The sequence below is a fragment of the Hyla sarda genome, chromosome 13, assembly GCF_029499605.1.
Source record: "Hyla sarda isolate aHylSar1 chromosome 13, aHylSar1.hap1, whole genome shotgun sequence".
NCBI lineage: Eukaryota > Metazoa > Chordata > Amphibia > Anura > Hylidae > Hyla > Hyla sarda.
The window spans coordinates 24894191-24913261 of NC_079201.1; the positions used below are offsets into that span (position 1 = coordinate 24894191).

The window sequence follows — 19071 nt, forward strand, 5'->3', positions numbered from 1 at the left end:
AAAATATTGTAACCTGAGGCCATTGTAACTTGAGGGATCACTGTAGTCCTCCTCACATGCAAGAAGACCAAGATGCACTGCATTCTCCATACCTTAGTTTTTCTAAATCATATAGTAAATGTATTCAATGCCGATCACAATGTACTTGATGATTCTTGGAGTGTCTTTAAAATATACATATTACTTTATTAAACCTTATGACATGTCCTATAAACATTGCCCAGTGTTAGGACCCTGATCGATTGCTAGAATGAGTCTGAAAAAGAGTGTACTAAACACGTTCTCTTCTAGCTCTGTGTCATGTGACCGAGATGGACTTACAGTGTAAGTCTATAGAATTGTCTAGTCACAGGCTCAGAGAGTTGGGAGAGAAATGCTCAGCCACATACTTTTCTTCATGCCTGTTCTAGAAATCGGTCAGGATCTGAACACTCCGACCCCAACCAATTAAAACTTTTTACGTCTCTATAACAAAAGTGACAAGTGACAGTACCCATTTAACTGTGCACAGTAAAGGAAAGTCTAGTTGCAATCTATTTACTTTAATATGTTGTGTTACAGTACTTTCATTAAAATTTCACCTAGGTCACAAATCCATCAGAATTAAGATAAATCTTCCTCTTTCTAAACCCCCCTAAAAGGCAGATGTTTATGGCGAAATCATCATGTCCCTTATTAATGTTCAATACAATAATTACCATTTCCCTTGTTAACAACGTAAACCATCTGTCCCATGACATTGAGCCCCCCTCCCACTTTCCTCTCCAACCCCAATATGAAACATCATAGTTAATTTCAGTCACACACTAGTCCAGCAACACAGTACAGGAGCCAGAGCCGTCTAGTCAGGTCTGAAATTTGACTCACGTAACAGAATATGAATAGCTGCAACTTGTTAGCCAAACGAAAATGTAGATTTTGGCTCTGTCCAACAAGAGGTTTTTATTTTTATTTTTTTTATTTCATGCTCTATGTGGAGTCCCAGTGCTCTCACTTAGGCCATATTAGAAAAAAGAGGTGTTTTTTTTCAACATATATCTTACTGCTACTTGACATACATATAAAATCAAATTAACCCCATGAAGGCTAACTTAAAGTGTGGAATAATATTCAACGCATGCCAGATTTAGCACTTGGCAGCAGGCACAGCAAAGTTGAGATTTCTACAGTAAAAATAAAGTCCTGTTCAGCGTGTAATTTACAGCTTACACATATCTCGCCATAGCCCAGTATGTGAGGATTTGTATAACATAAAACAACAACGTTGTACATTTCAATGTGAAAGACATAGTCAATGCTTTCAGTAAGTTTTATGTTGTAAAAATAAGAGCTCGATCATCCTACCTCTTCCCAGCACCTGGACTACGTTTGGTTCTTGAGGAGTCTTTATTTTTTGTAGCATCTAGATGTTATAAGCTATTCTTAGTTGGCAGTCATTTTTGATGGCTACATTTATTTAAGGCGACAGCTAACTTGAAGACTCGACCCAAAAAAATTTTGGAGCCAGGTTACAGTAACAGTGGGGACTATACACGCTTTATTGACTTTGGGCACTATGATGTTACTTCTAATATAAATGGTGGGTGGATGGAAAAATCCCACGCAAGTAGAGGTGGGACAGTCTTAGCTGTTCCGTTTTGGTAAATGGTTGGCAAAATTGGTCTCAGAGTTCACATAACGTTTTTTGGTTTCTGCTGGATGCATACATTTCAAGAGCAGAAATACCTTTGTTATGGATGCATTTAATGTATACATAGGCAACTGTGAAAAAAACAAACATGTGGCTGAAATACCTTAATTTCTATTTAAAAAAGTATTTTAAAAAGTAGAATGCACATTTTCTTGTTAACTTGGAAGTGTGTTTGTATGATGCTTGGCACAAAACTTCATTCCTTATAGCTATACAGTGGAGGTATTTGTCAGGGAGCAAACCCCCCCGAAATGTTTGCGTTTTCCCTTTTTCCTCTTTGCCTTCGAAAATCCACAACATCCATCCAAAGACTAATATGAGGGTTTGTTTTTTGCGTGACCAATTTAATTTCATAATGGCACCTTTATTCTACAATAAAATGTACAGAGCAACCAAAAAAATATTATTTAGTGGGGAAATTGAAAAGAAAACCACAATTTAGCAAATTTTGAAGGGTTTTGTTTTTACACAGTGCACTTTACAGCAAAATGACATGTTTTCTATATTCTGTGGGTCAATATGATTAATATGATACCCATGTTCACATGCTTTACTATTATTGTACTGCTTTAAAAAAAAAAAATTCTAACTTTTAAACACATGTTTTAAATCACCCTCTTTTAACCCCCCTCTGTATACGGTGCTGTAGGAGGGCTCATTTTTTGTGCTGTGATTCGTTCTGGGATGTGATGTGACCAAAAAGCTGCAATTTCAGATTTTTTTTACATTTATACGGGATAATTAACATAATATTTTGATATTTAGGACATTTGAGCACGTGCTGATACCAAATAAGTTTATAAAAAAAAAATTAAGCTTTTTTAAGTAAAATGAAAAAAAGGGTCGATTTACATTTTTATTGGGGGAGGGGCTTTTTCACTTTTTATAAAACTTTTTTCACATTTATTTTACACTTTTTATGTCCCCATGGGGGGCTATCTATAGCAATCTTCATCTCTGGTCTTCTGGAAGGCAGAACAGAGAAGAAGACCCCGTGATGACAGCCGGAGCAGGTGAGGGGACCTCCGTCCACCATCTTGGATGATCTGATCCCCCCCCATGGCCACAGGCGATCAGATCAGCCATTAGAAGTCCCCCACTGCCGCAGATGCCATGATCTTTATTGCTCACAGCATCTGAGGGGTTAATGGCGGACATCAGCGCGAACGCTTATGTCTGCCATTACTGGTGGTTCCCTGGCTGCAGCCAGGACCGGCCGTGCATGATGTGGGCACTGCTCTGGTGCTCTCATCATGTACAGGATGTAAATGTACGTCCCCGAGCGCTAAGTCCCATCGCATCAGGATGTACATTTATCTCCATTGTCCTTAAAGGGGTACTCCCTCCCACGCCCCCTCCCATAGACTTGCATTGAGGGGATGGGCGTGACTTCACACGGGGGCGGAGTCCTGATGTCACGGACTTCCGTTCCCGTAGTCGCGACTCAGACCCTCCAGCGGTTCCGGTGAAAAAACAGGTGGGTGCCGCATGCAATAATGCGGGGTCCCCAGTGGCGGGACCCCCGCGATAGGGGATAAGATGTCTAGGGCGGGAGTACCCCTTTAAGGACAATAAATAATAAATAAAACACATAAAAACACAATTATTTAAAAGACATAGAAATTAATTATGGCACTAAGGTTACAGGTACAGGTGATGGCAAAAGATGCATACGGTGGTAACAGACAGGAAAATAAGTCACAAACAATTAAACAGTAATAAGAAAGCCACAGCCAAACAAAAAATAGGAACAAAACCACAGGAATAGCCTGGCACAAAATGATACACAGATAGAAACAGTGACCAACAGGTATTACCCAAATGTAGAGACATAGCTCAAAAAGATAATACCATAACAGAAATATCCGCTGTGTGTGCTGTCTAGGGCCATACACCTACGTACCCCAACATATGCTTCCCTGATGCTTAGTCAGAGGACATGGTTTAAAGAAACAGTGCAAAAGAAAATTAGAAGAAAAAAAATCACCCCAAATTCTTTAAAAATATGTGTAACATGCTTGTCTGTCTCTTATTTTTGTCCCTGTTCTCCATTTGATGTTGTACTATTTATTTCTGAGTTTGTGTAAATTATTTTTTGCAACAAGACATGTTGTGGTGAATTTCCATTTTATTTGTTGACTTGAACACAAAACACTAATAAAACATTTAAAAAAAAAATGGAATTATTTAGCATGGCCTCTGAAATCACGGTGCCCAGCATTTAAGTATTTGGTGAACTTCACTTTCTGGTGCTGCGGACAATGCGTAACATTGCCATTCAGCAAATCACTTGCTGCAGTGTCCCGCCAGTGATTGGCTGAGCAGCAACGTCATGTGCTGTCTGCAGCTCCAGGAGGTGAAATTCACTGGAGCCTTGCTGCCATAATACCAGAGGCTAGATGGTCAAATTAAGTAGATGTAGATGAGCAAATTAAGAGAAACTTTTGACATGTCACAGGGACATGTTGAAAGTTTTGATCGATCTGGGTTACAGTGCTGAGACTGCATACCGATAAGCGGAACAAGGCCATAGACTGATAAAGGAGCTGTGAGTCAAAGATCACCACAAAGCCAGGTAATAAACAGCAATGCTGTGCACTTCATCTAGCTCATTATGCTGATTGGTATGGGTCTCAGCACTGAGACCCAGACAGATCAAAACTTTTAGCATGTCCCTATGACATTTCAAAAGTTTCTTTTAGTGAAAGTGCCCATTTATTAACATCTACAGATGAGCAAATCAATTCTCTACAAACTAGATTCGGTCCAAATTTCACACAAAAAAAGGGATTTTTAGTGATTCATTCCAGATTTGTTTATTTCCTGCTCTTTTACACATTGCACTGTACATACTCACATTTGGGAACATTCAAGTTTAAATTAGTATATCGATTTGTCAGATTTGAAATGGACCTATTAAAAACATAATTATATAATTTAATAAATAGATATACAAATTTATAAAAGTAAACGGTGAACCTTTATCATTCACCGAACCTGCAAATCTAGCCACCCCAGCAGATTAGATCTGTGGAATTTTTTTATTTTAAACATTTCAATCTCTTTTATAAAAGCTATTGATCTTTAAAAGAGTTAACTGCATTTTCTCCGATATTTTCCCTCATTTTAAGTAAATCCTGTACATATATTTTTATTTTATTAATATCTATGAAGTTTAATTTCATGTAACATTTTCCTCTTTGATGGAAGATCCTCTTTCATACAGATGGGAAATCACACTGCGAGTATAATTCCAAACAGTAGACGGAACAATATTACTCAGCTTTCAAATATAACTCCTCATAAGTCATGACATTACTGAATACTCACTATACAGTAAATCAAAGTTGGAGTCCCTATGCTTTCAGACATTGTATTTTAACCAACAAAAACCCACTCTCCATTATTTGATTCATTATTGAGGTTTTTACGCAATCACTTCTTGAATAAATGCTACATTTTACTTACTTTACCACTAAAAGGGATACATAGGGTAGAGAAATAAATCTTTGCTCTTTACTGTTTGTTTTACTTCCAGTGGCAATTCCTTTGAGTATATAACCAAATGGTTTACTTCCATGAGCTGCAGCCTTCTTGTGCTCACTGATTTTGTAGGAAAACTGTAGTTTTTCTTTTCCTTAGGCCTAATGCACATGATCATTGTAATGGTCCGGACAGGTGACTGGAGGTGGATCCACTGGACCAGAGAAGTGATGGCGTGGGCCGTACCCAGGGAACGGAATCTAAGGAGCTACTGGTCTTCACCAGAGCCTGCCGCAAAGCGGGATGGTCGTGCTGTGGCAGGTAGCCCCCAGGTCGTTCCACCAGATAACGACTCAACCCCTCTGGTTGCTGAGATAGGCACGGTACAGGAGGAACGGGCAGAAGCATAGTCAGACGTAGCAAAGGTCAGGGCAGGTGGCACAGAATCAGAAGCGGTAGTCACTAGCAACAGGTCTAGGCAGGCAGCACGGGTTCAGAGGCGGTGGTCACGGGCAAGGGTCGGCAACAGGCAGGGAACACTTTAATAATATGGAACGCTTTCTCTCGGCACGAGGCACAAAGATCCGGCAAGGACAGGAAGGGGCAGGAAACATTTATAGGAGACTTTGGGCCAGGCACCAATTAATGGTGGACTGGCCATTTAAATTTCATGAAGCCGGCGCGCGCGCGCCCTAAAGAGCAGGGCCGCGCACGCCGGGACACAGGGGAGCGAATTGGAGCTGCAGAAGGTAGGGGACAGTGTCGGGATGCGGCGCGTGAGCGGGAACCTCCCGCCACGCTAACCACATCCCCGTCGGGGATAACTCTGCGCTCCCGGTCAGCGTGTCTGACCGGGACACGCAGGGATGCTGCGGACCGGGACAGGGGCAGTGAGCGCTCCGGTCTAGGAACGGGGACAGGAGCACACACTATAACAGTACCCCCCCTTAGGTCTCCCCCTCTTCTTGGTGCCCAGAAACCTGAGGATAAGGTTGCGGTCCAAGATGTTCTCCTCCGGCTCCCAAGACCTCTCCTCAGGACCGCAGCCTTCCCAGTCGACAAAAAAAATCTTCTCCCCCGGATCAACTTGGAAGCCAGGATTTCTTTGACAGAGAAAATGTCCGATGTGCCGGACACTGGGCTAGGAATGGTGACCTTGGGGGAGAACCGGTTAAAGATAGCTGGCTTGAGGAGGGAGACATGGAATGAGTTAGGGATCCTAAGAGTGGAGGGAAGAGGAAGCTGGTACGCCACAGCGTTAATTTTTCTTTTAATCTTGTAGGGACCCAAGTAACGAGGTCCTAGTTTGTAACTTGGGACCCTAAAACGGATGTATTTGGCCGAGAGCCACACTCTGTCACCTGGAGAAAACACTGGAGGAGACCTGCGTTTCTTGTCCGCTTGGGATTTCATGCGGGCCGAGGCTTTAAGAAGAGCGGTGCCCATCAACTGCAGGAACAGAAGAAGAGGAAGACAACGGCAGAGGGGGTAGAGGATGGCGACCGTAGACCACGAAAAACGGTGATTTGTTGAAGGCGGAGGAGTTTCTGTAGTTGTAGGAGAATTCCGCCCAAGGAAGGAAATCAGCCCAATCATCATGACGTGAAGATACAAAATGGCGTAGATATTCCCCCAAGACTTGGTTTACGCGTTCCACTTGGCCATTAGTTTGGGGGTGATGAGAAATCTAATTTCACTTTGAACCGTCCACACAGAGCTCTCCAGAATTTAGAAATAAATTGTACCCCACGATCAGAAACGGAGGAAGACCATGAAGGCAAAAAATGTGCAGGAAAAAATGTTTCTCCAGCAGAGGCGCAGAAGTTAAACCTGGTAGGGGTACAAAGTGTGCCATTTTAGATAAACAGTCAACAACGACCCAAATGACCGTCATACCCTGGGAAGGAGGAAGGTCAGTCACAAAGTCCATGGCGATGTGAGACCATGGGGGTCTCAGGAACAGGAAGAGGTTGGAGCAGCCAAGCCGGCTTCTGACGAGGCAACTTGTCCCGTGCGCAGACTGTACAGGCTTGAACAAACTCCAACACATCCTTAGCCATAGTGGGCCACCAATATCTTCGGGAGATTAGTTGAAGGGTCTTTTGGGCACCTGGATTACCCGCCAGCAAGGAAGAGTGCCCCCACTTAAGGACTTCCATCTGTTGGCTAGGAGGTACATAGGATTTTCCCGGAGGGAGAAGACGAAGATCCACAGGTGCCACGACAATAAGGCGCTCAGGTGGAATTGTATGTTGTGGAGTAATCTCTTCACTCACTACATCAGAAGAGCGGGAGAGGGCATCTGCCCTGATGTTCTTGCTAGCTGGACGGAAGTGGATCTCAAAGTTGAAGCGAGCAAAGAACAGGGATAACAAGCTTGTCGTGGGTTGAGCCTCTGTGCGGACTGGAGGTCTTGTGGTCCGTGTAAATGCAAAAAGGAAGAATGGAGCCCTCGAGAAGATGCCTCCACTCTTCGAGTGCCAATTTGATGGCCAACAACTCCCTGTTTCCAATGGAATAGTTTCTCTCGGCTGGGGTGAAGGTCTTAGAGAAATAACCGCAAGTTAAGGTCTTGCCCTTAGATGATTTCTGGGTGAGAACAGCTCCGGCTCCTATGGAAGAGGCATCCACTTCCAAAGAAAAGGGCTTAGCGGGGTCAGGTCTGGAAAGCACAGGTGCGGAGGCAAAGGCGACTTTCAGAGACTGGAAGGTCTCTTCAGCTTGAGAAGGCCAGGATTTAGGACTAGCCCCTTTCTTGGTCAAGGCCACAATAGGAGACCCCAGGGTAGAGTAGTGCGGAATGAATTGCCTGTAATAATTGGCGAAACCCTAAAATCTTTGAATTGTACGAAGTCCAGAGGGGCGTGGCCAGTCCAGGACCGCGGAGAGCTTAGCCGGGTCCATCCGTAAGCCCTCGGCAGAGATGATGTACCCTAGGAAGGGCAGACTGGACTGCTCGAAGAGGAACTTCTCGATCTTAGCGTAGAGGCGGTTTTTTCTGAGGCCATACAGAACTTGGCGTACATGCACCCGGTGTAGATCAAGGTTTGGGGAGAAAATGAGAATGTCGTCAAGGTATACGACCATGCATGTTTAAAGCAAATCTCTAAAAATGTCATTGAAGAATTCTTGAAATACGGCAGGTGCATTGCAGAGACCGAAGGGCATCACCAGATATTCGAAATGGCCATCCCGCGTGTTGAAGGCGGTCTTCCACTTGTCACCCTCTCTAATTCGGATCAAGTTGTAGGCTCCTCTCAGATCCAATTTGGTGAAAATCTTGGCACCTCGAAGTCGATCGAAGAGCTCAGAAATAAGTGGAAGAGGATACTGGTTCTTAATGATGATCTTGTTTAGGCCTCTGTAATCAATGCACGGACGGAGGGAACCGTCCTTTTTAGCCACAAAGAAAAAAACGGCTCCAGCGGGAGAGGAGGACTTCCTAATGAATCCTCTCTGCAAGTTTTCATGAATGTAGTCCGACATGGCGAGAGTCTCTGGTTGAGAGAGTGGGTAGATTCTACCCCGAGGGGGTGTAGTACCCGGCAACAAGTCGATTGGGCAATCATAGGGTCTATGGGGTGGAAGAACCTCGGCTTGTTTCTTGCAAAAGACGTCCGTGTAGCTGTGGTAGGGCTCAGGGAGACCAGGTGGCGGAGGAGCTACGGGGTCATGCTTAACAGTTGGGACCCCAACTCTGGATCTTTCCGGAGGGCTAATCCAGAATGGGACAATGGCGTTGTAGCCAGGGCAAACCCAGGAGGAGTTCAGAGGAGTAAAAAGGAAGGACCAGGAACTCCACTCTCTCGGTATGCAGGGTACCAATGTCCATCTGTAAAGGGGAAGTGCGGTACTGCACTGAAGTGGTAAGTCTCTCACCATTAACTGTAGAGATGAAGAAAGGCTTGGGCAGACGGTGAACAGGAATCTGATACTTGTCAACCAGAGAGGCGTGGATGAAATTGCCGGCAGATCCTAAATCCAAGAAGGCGGTAGCAGTGAAGGTAGACTTGGGAAGCACGATGAGCTGTACTGATAATGTAAGACGTGGAGAGGAGGAATCCACACCTAGCAACGCCTCTCCCACGTTCACTAGGTGCGTGCGTTTCCCGAACGCGGAGGACGGAGAGGACAGTCTCTAAGGAAGTGCTCGGTATTGGCGCAGTACAGACACAGATTCTCATTTCTACGACGACTCCGTTCTTGAGTGGTCAAGCGAGTCCGATCCACCTGCATGGCCTCCACGGCGGGAGGCCCAAAGAAGGGTTGCGGTGGACACTGAAAAATCGGAGCCAGCTGAGGATAGCGTCTTGGACGAGCTTTCACCTTTTCTTGCTGCAGTTCCTCTTTTCTCTCCAGGAAACGCTTGTCAATCCTAGTGGCCAGCAGTATAAGTTCACTAAGGGTAGATGGCATCTCACGTGCCGCCAGGACGTCCTTGATTTCACTGCATAGTCCCTTCTTAAACGTAGCACATAGAGCATCATCATTCCAATTCAACTCGGAGGCAAGAGTGCGGAATTGGATGGCGTAATCACCCACGGTAGAACCTCCTTGGGTCAGGTTCAGCAAAGCAGTCTCTGCAGAGGACACCCGGGCAGGTTCCTCGAATAGACTACGGAACTCTTGGCAAAAATTCTGGACGGAAGTAGTGGCTGGATCAGAGTGGTCCCACAAAGGTGTAGCCCAGGCCAGGGCCTTCCCGGTTAACAGACTGAGAATGAAGGCCACCTTGGCACGTTCAGACGGAAACTGGTCGGCCATTAATTCAAGGTGGAGTGAGCACTGTGAAAGGAACCCACGGCACTGCTTCGGATCCCCGCCATATTTGTCAGGCAAGGACAAGCGGATTCTGGAAGAGGAGACAGCTGCTGGCTGAGGCGGAGTGGCCGGCATAGGTGGAGGAGACGGCTGTTGCTGGACAGGCAGGAGCTGCTGCACCATGGCGGTCAACTGGGCCAGCTGCTGACCTTGCTGGGCGATCTGTTGCGTCTGCTGAGCCACTACGGTAGTGAGATCCGCAAGGCTAGGGAGAGGTACCTCAGCGGGATCCATGGCCGGCTCTTACTGTAACGGTCCGGACAGGTGACTGGAGGTGGATCCACTGGACCAGAGGAGTGATGGCATGGGCCATACCCAGGGAATGGAATCTAAGGAGCTACTGGTCTTCACCAGAGCCCGCCGCAAAGCGGGATGGTCTTGCTGCGGCAGGTAGCCCCCAGGTCGTTCCACCAGATAACGACTCAACCCCTCTGGTTGCTGAGATAGGCGCAGTACAGGAGGAATGGGCAGAAGCGTAGTCAGACGTAGCAAAGGTCAGGGCAGGCGGCACAGGATCAGAAGCGGTAGTCACTAGCAACAGGTCTAGGCAGGCAGCACGGGTTCAGAAGCGGTGGTCACGGGCAAGGGTTGGCAACAGGCAGGGAACACTTTAATAATATGGAACGCTTTCTCTCGGCACGAGGCATAAAGATCTGGCAAGGACAGGAAGGGGCAGGAAACATTTATAGGAGACTTTGGGCCAGGCACCAATTAATGGTGCGCTGGCCCTTTAAATTTCATGAAGCCGGCGTGCGCGCCCTAGAGAGAGGGGCCGCGCGCCGGGACACAGGGGAGCGACGTGGAGCCGCAGAAGGTAGGGGACAGTGTCGGGATGCGGCGCGTGAGCGGGAACCTCCCGCCACGCTAACTGCATCCCCGTCGGGGATAACTCTGCGCTGTCCCAGGGACGCTGCGGACCGGGACAGGGGCAGTGAGTGCTCCGGTCCAGGAGCGGGGACCGCCGCGCACACTGTAACAATCATATTATGGATCTGTATTGCATATATCTGTAATCTGGTGCCAATAGAAATCCATGGGCTCACACTGTGCCTCTAACTTCATATGCATAATAATGATATAGTAACCTAGTTAGTTCTAATAAAATCAACCAAGGGTGGGGGAAAGATGTAGATGAAGAAAAGAGATAGGAGTAGCATACTGTCCTCCCAAGACATATTTTGTCATGCAGTATTTTAAATGATGTTTGATACAGGGGCAAATTTACTATTTCAAATAGGGGAAAACTTACTATGGCAAATACTCCAGAATGCTCAGTCACTTATTAGGCACTTTGAGCTTTGTTCAACAAGGTGTAGTGGCTTAGCTGAAAGTGAGCATGGGTTCACAAGAAGGGGTATGGCTTGTGTGTGAATCCATGTGCCAGATTTATCAAACAACCTGAGTCACTGTAATAAATCTGGTGCTTTGTTAGACTGTCCAGTCTAGGCTTAGGCCAAATATAAAAAAAAATAATTGGCAAAAAGATTGGCACACAAGTCATGCCTGTGAAGCCATGTTCACTTTCTGTTAAGCCAACCCCCCATGTTGAGCAAAGCTTAAAGGGGTACTCCAACTCTAAGACATTTTATCCCCTATCCAAAGGCAGTCATGTCCCCTCCCATAGACTTGCATTGAGAGGGGGCGGAGCGTGATGTCACAAGGGGGCAGAGTCGTGATGTCACCATACTCCGGCCCCATGGTCGTGAGGCTTCAGACAAGGAGCCTCCAGTGCTGTGTGCAGCTGAGACAAGTGGGTGCTGCATGAGAGATTGCGTGGGTCCCCAGCGGCGGGACCCCAGCAATCAGACATCTTATCCCCTATCCTTAGGATAGGGGATCAGATGTCTTAGGGCTGGAGTACCCCTGTAAAATCTCCTTACGAACTTACCAACCTTCTTCTTAGTCGATTGTTCTTCTTCCGTAGACCACACCTCTAATGATGACGGGCAGAGGAAGAGCTCCAGACCACCGAACCAAGAAGACGGTTGGTAAGTATGGGTCTGCGTTTTTAGCATGCCATTATTCCCAAACAGGGAGCCTCCAACTGTTGTTAAACTACAACCCCCATTATTCACAGACCAAAACCCACGGCGAAACAGAAAAAAAAATCATTGTGAGACAAAATTTAAGAAAAACGCCATTTTGTAACTTTTGGGGCTTCTGTTTCTATGCAGTGCATTATTCGGTAAAAATGACACCTTATGATTATTCTGTAGGTCCATACTGTTAAAATGATACCCTACTTATATAAGTTTGTACTTATATAGGTCGTACTTCTGGAAAAAAACATAACTATATGCAGGAAAATGTATAAGTTTAAAAATGTCCTCTTCTGGCCCCTATAACTTTTTTATTTTTCCTCATATGGGGATGTATCTAATTTTTTGAGCCGTGATATGAAGTTTTTATCGCTACCATTTTTGTTTTGATCAAACTTTTTGATTGTTTTTTTTTTTTTTTTGCGTGTACGCCATTGACTGTGCGGTTTAATTAATCATATATTTTTATAGTTTGGACATTTACACACGCGGCGATACTACATATGTTTATATTTATTTTTATTTACATCAGGTTTTTTTAATGGGAAAAGAGAGGGGAATCTGACTTTTATTAGGGAAGGGCTAAATATCAATTATTAACACATTGTTTCCACTTTTTTTTGCAATGTTATAGCCCCCATAGGGGGCTATAACATTGCACGCACTGTTTTCCTACACTGATCACTGCCATGCATTAACATGGCACTGATCAGTGTTATTGCCACTCGACTGCTCCTGCCTGGATCTCAGGCACGGTGCAGTCATTCGGCGATCGGACACACAGGAGGCAGGTAGAGATCCTCCTGATGTCCTGCAAGCTGTTTGCGATGCCGCGATTTCACATTGGCGGTCCCGAACAGCCTGACTGAGCTGCCGGGATGCTTTTGGTTTCACTTTAGACGCGGCGGTCAACTTTGATCACCACGTCTGAAGAGTTAATACCAGGCATCACCGTTGATGGTTACCATGTGACCCCGCGTTGTATCGCGGGAGCTGAAGCAGGACGTAACTATACGTCCTGCGTCGTTAAGGAGTTAAAAATCTTAATCCTTCCAGTACTTATCAGCTGCTACATGCTCCACAGGAAGTTCTTTTATTTTCGAATTTCCTTTCTGTCTGACCACAGTGCTCTCTGCTGACACCACTGTCCATTTCAGGAACTGACCAGAGCAGGATAGGTTTGCTATGTGGATTTTCTCCTACTCTGGACAGCTCCTAAAATGGACAGACGTGTCAACAGAGAGCATTGTAGTGAGACAGAAAGGAAATTCAAAACAAAAATAACTTCCTGTGGAGCATATAGCAGCTGATAACTACTGTAAGGATTCAGATTTTTAGATAGAAGTTATTTACAAATCTGTTTAACTTTTTGACACCAGTTGATTAAAAAAATAGTTTTTCAGTGGAGTACCCCTTTAACTACAAACTCCATAATTCCCAGACTGCCTTTGACCATCTGGGAATAATGGGGGTTGTAGTCTAAAATCAGCTAGAGGCTCTGTTTGGGAACGGCTTTATGGGTGCAAAAAGGCATGCTAAAATGCACAATGTGAACAGACCCATACTTGCCAACCTTCTTCTTGGTCTGGGGCTCTTCTTCTCTAGCCCCGCCTCTTATGACATCATCATTAGAAGTGGGGCTACAGAAGAAGAACCACGGACAAGGAAGAAGGTTGAAAGCTCAGCGGCACAAATTAACCCTTACTTTGCTGGGCTGGCACATAGCACTCCAGGTAATATGTTTTAAGTTGCGCTACACAGCAGCACAACTTTCTTTCCTTTAAATGCCGATTTGCAGCTATCTGACCACTTTTCAAAAGTTCAGCAAGCCAAACTTTTGAAAAGCTTGCACATGTACTCATGATAAATGTAGTTCACGTCATGACAGAATTCATATGTATTCAGAATAGTAAGTTTAATTTGCGTTGTCTAACTGTTAAGGTAGTGTCACACAATGAATTTGCAGCCTAATTTACATTGCGGATCCGCCGATGACCTACCTCTATTGAGTGCCTTCTGCTGTGCCTGCAATCTACCGCTGCTATGAGTAGACACACAGGGACCTGCGAGTCGCCATGCATGCGCAGTGTACTCAGACATTGCAGACGCTCTCGGCCTAGCTCAGGGAGCAGGGAAAGCAACCGCGATGTCTGTGAGTGCACTGCTCACACAATAGGGGTCGGTTATCGGCAGATCTGCAACAGTTCCGTTACATGTGACCCTACCCTTAGACAGTATTAGTAATCTGGGCCATAATGCCTTATGGAGCCAACATTCAGCAACAAATAGAGAGTCAGAAGTGCTGTAATGGGGAGTCATAGGATCGCTATGTGCTGCCATTAACAGTCGGTTACACATCTTGGAAACGTATGTCATACCATACTAGGGATACCATTTTTTTAAGACCAAGTACGAGCCAATACCAATTACCGATTCTTTTTTCTATGTCATGTGACAGGGTTTTTTTTTTTTTGAATAGGAAAATTGGGTGTTTTTTTTGTCTTTATTAGAGGAAGGGCTTTTTCATATTTTTAAAAATATTTTATTTAAAAGAAGGGGGGAGAGGGGATTTAAACTTTTATCAGGGAAGGGGTTAATTCACATTTATTATTTATTTATTTTTTACACATTTTTTCACTATTACATGCAATGTGTAGATTGCATACACTGATTAATTATATGCCATAGCATAGCATTGATCAGTGTTATCTGCGTTCCTTTACTACTGCCTGCCATGGCTAGCAGCAGTAAAGGAGTGATGATTGGATGTCACAAATTTCCAGTATTGGTCCAGATACCGATAGCAGTACTGTATAGGGACATGCCGAATACTTACAATGTCTGAAATATTTAACTATTAGATTAGACAAGATCAACATCAAGTTCAATTTGATGGTCTACTGTCTTTTTCAGCCTCAACAACTACTGTATGTAGCTATATAATATGCAAGGATCCTAAAGTTAAATTTAAAGTTAATCCTTCTATTTGAGAATAAGCTGCCCAGAGGTGGATCTACATCCATACCTAAAGGAGTATAGAGGTAGCAGCCACATCTGGGTCCTGATACCTGAGGGGACCTTAAATCCCTTCACCACAAAAGACGATACTAGTAATGTAATTGGTACATAGTTGGTAGGGGCCTTATTTCATGTGTTGCACTGGGGCTGAGGAGCTTAGCATTATGCCTCAGGGTTGGTCATGGCCCCCTATTTGCCATTTAAAGGGGTACTCCGGCGCTAAGACATCTTATCCCCTATCCAAAGGATAGGGGATAAGATGCCTGATCGCGGGGGTCCCGCCGCTGGGGACCCTCGTGATCTTCCACGCCGCACCCCGTGAGTCAGTCCCCGGAGCGTGTTCGCTCCGGGTCTGATTACTGGCGATCACGGGGAAGGAGCATAGGGACGTCACGGCTCCGCCCCCGTGTGACGTCATGCTTCGCCCCCTCAATGGAAGCCTATGGGAGGGGGTGTGACAGGTGTGCTCCGCCCACGTGGTCGAGATGGACTCCGCCTGAGGACCTCCAGCGGTTCTGGAAGCCGCTAAAGGTGGGTGCTTCATGGTAGATCCCGGGGATCCCCAGCGGCGGGACCCCCGTGATCGGACATCTTATCCCCTATCCAAAGGATAAGATGTCTAGGGGCGGAGTACCCCTTTAACCCCTTAAGGACACATGACGTACTGGAACGTCATGTGTCCACTCCCGATCTATAACGCGGGGCCACGGCGTGGCCCCGCGTCATAGCGGGTCGGGCCCGGCCTCTAACAACGGCCGGGACCCGTGGCTAATAGCGCGCGGCATTGATCGCTGTGCCGCGCGCTATTAACCCTTTAGACGCGGCGTTCAAAGTTGAACGCCGCGTCTAAAGTGAAACCGAAAGCATCCCGGCTAGCTCAGTGGGCTGTTCGGGATAGCCGCGGTGAAATCGCGGCATCCCGAACAGCTGACAGGACAGCGGGAGGGCCCCTACCTGCCTCCTCGCTGTCCGATCGTCGAATGACTGCTCAGTGCCTGAGATCCAGGCATGAGCAGTCATCCGGCAGAATCGTTGATCACTGGTTTCTTATGAGAAACCAGTGATCAACATAGAAGATCAGTGTGTGCAGTGTTATAGGTCCCTATGGGACCTATAACACTGCAAAAAAAAAGTGCAAAAAAAAAGTGAATAAAGATCATTTAACTCCTCCCCTATTAAAAGTTTGAATCACCCCCCTTTTCCAATAAAAAAAAAAACACAGTGTAAATAAAAATAAAAATAAACATATGTGGTATCACCGCGTGCGGAAATGTCCGAATTATAAAAATATATCATTAATTAAACCGCTCGGTCAATGGCGTGCGCGCAAAAAAATTCCAAAGTCCAAAATAGTGCATTTTTGGTCACTTTTTATATCATTTAAAAATGAATAAAAAGTGATCAATAAGTCCTATCAATGCAAAAATGGTACCGTTAAAAACTTCAGATCACGGCGCAAAAAATGAGCCCTCATACCGCCCCATACACGGAAAAATAAAAAAGTTATAGGGGTCAGAAGATGACAATTTTAAACGTATTAATTTTCCTGCATGTAGTTATGATTTTTTCCAGAAGTACGACAAAATCAAACCTATATAAGTAGGGTATCATTTTAATCGTATGGACCTACAGAATACATATCAGGTGTCATTTTTACCGAAAAATGTACTACGTAGAAACGGAAGCCCCCAAAAGTTACAAAACAGCGTTTTTTTTTTCAATTTTGTCGCACAATGATTTTTTTTCCCGCTTCACCATAGATTTTTGGGCAAAATGACTGACGTCATTACAAAGTAGAATTGGTGGCGCAAAAAATAAGCCATCATATGGATTTTTAGGTGTAAATTTGAAAGAGTTATGATTTTTTAAAGGCAAGGAGCAAAAAACGAAAATGCAAAAACGGAAAAACCTCCGGTCCTTAAGGGGTTAAGTACTGTACTTCTATATTTGTATAGGTTAGACAAGGATAAACCTTCACACCTGGAGCTGATAGGGTTAAGTACATTGTACTTACAGAACTGCAGGAAAAAAGCACATGCTTTTCATAGATCTGGAATATTTCAAGGTCATGTTACCTGCTAAGTAAAAAAAAAAAAAACTAGAAAATCAATTATCATGGCTTCGGCATTTCATTTGTTTCTTAAATTTGAATGTACTTCAGAGGAACCAAAAATGCCCAGTATTGTTCCATTATCTTGATTCACTAACAAATTTTTGTGTGATAAGAAGAAAGTAAAAGCTTCTCTATATGTTGCAACCTCTACTTGAAGTTGGTGTCCTGTTGGTGTCCTATTTATTTCTTGAGAACACCCAAGAGATCTTACATTGCAGCATCAGAAGTGTTAACTCATTGTGTTATCAACTGAATTCCAAGGAATTGTTGTTCTATAAGTGTCCTTTTTACATCATAGCCAAGCAAAACACGTAACTTTACATATATGTGTATTATATATAATGTGTTCATGTTCTTTTTTTTCTTGTCTCATATAGGTCTTATAATTTTTTGCATTGATCATATTTTTTTTTTAACACCCAGTACCCCGAAATGTGACATCACTGTGAATTATGTAAGCCAGCCCAACCCTCTTGCCCGCAATCATCATCACTCTTAGCCTTCCCTGGTTTATTGTAACCCTAGGAGATTTTACGGTGAAACTAAACTGCAATGCCTGAATAGGTATGCTGAGATGATTGATGAGTGCAGTGATTTGTTTAATTCATAAAGAAATAAAACACTTCTTTGGTTTCATACAACTCAGACAGAGAAACAATGTTACACTCTTCCTAAGAACGACATGGCAGACATGAGTTTTAACGTGGCTTGGGGCCATTTTACCCACAACTTGCCAAAGCTCTTTCTCATTGCTCACACATTTCACTTTCTGCTTGTCCTGTTAGACAGTAGTTATAAACTAACCTGCATGTTAAGCTCTCTGACACATTAATTTCAAATCTCAGCTTCTTTTTTTTTTTCTCGCCATTGTGAGACATGGAAGATAATGAGAAGCAAATAGCTTTATTTTAATGCAAATAAACTTGGGGTTAGTATTACAGGATCTTTTCATTTGAATTCCCGCTTAGATGGACATACTTTACCATGCAAAATGAGGGTAGTGTACTTTAAAGGGAATCTGTTATGTTGTAGGGCAGGAGGAGTGGAGAAGATTGATATACAGTTATATGAGAAAAGTTCCAGGACAGCTTTTCCATTATTCATTTACAACTCATTTTGGACTAAGTAATCAAATGGGCTGTCAATCACTGATTTGCACTGCCTGCTTGACTACTTAGCTCAGAATGAGCAGAAGCTTACATGAATAAATGACAAGCTATTGTGGGACTTTTCCCAGACATCTACAGTGCATTCAAAAAGTTTTCAGTCCCTTTCTGCACTCAATACCTCATAATGACAAAGTAAAAACAGAATGTTAGAAATATTTACTGAATAGAGCAACCTCCAAATACTCCCAAGGGACTTCAAAAGGCGCAGAAAGGATGAGGAGTTATAGATGAATAAGCGATAATATTTATTTACAGAACAACGCGTTTCGATGCCAGGACGGGCGTCTCTCTCAAGGTCATAGCAAGTGTTAACAAAGGAACATATTTATACAAAAAACAAACAAAGAAGTAATCAACTCACAGCAGGCGATTTCTCCGTCCGTGCCAAACCGGAAATTGTCATCAGAATAACGGCACGCAGACGGAAGTAATGAAACGAACTACAATACAGACAGCACAAAAACCATGTGTATATAAAAAATATAAATATATAAGAATACATAAATCAGTTACAAGAATAAAATGCAATAAAAATCAGACAGCAGAAAAAACACTGGTCATACTAATATTATGTAATATTTTCAATTGTCTCATTTCAATTGGGAAGATTTTATGGAACTATGCTCACGTGAGATGATGGTCCGATTGTCAGCCAAACGGCTAGCGGTCGCATCGGACCTCATATCGCAGGCATATATCTATATTGACCGCCTATCCAATTTTTCAACACCATTCAGA

At 44.1% G+C, this 19071-nt stretch overlaps 1 protein-coding gene across 47 annotated transcripts in view; it reads left to right on the forward strand.

Annotated features, from left to right (window-relative positions):
• The window catches only part of LOC130297737 (general transcription factor II-I repeat domain-containing protein 2-like), a 1987867-nt gene that overhangs the window by 394894 nt on the left and 1573902 nt on the right, over positions 1-19071 (forward strand). The window contains exon 5 of one of the 47 annotated variants that reach the window (XM_056550552.1): positions 11919-11982. The exons of the other annotated variants lie outside the window; for them this stretch is intronic. The gene's annotated coding sequence lies outside the window, so the exon portion shown is untranslated. The remainder of the gene's footprint in view (positions 1-11918; positions 11983-19071) is intronic. 47 annotated transcript variants of the gene reach the window in all.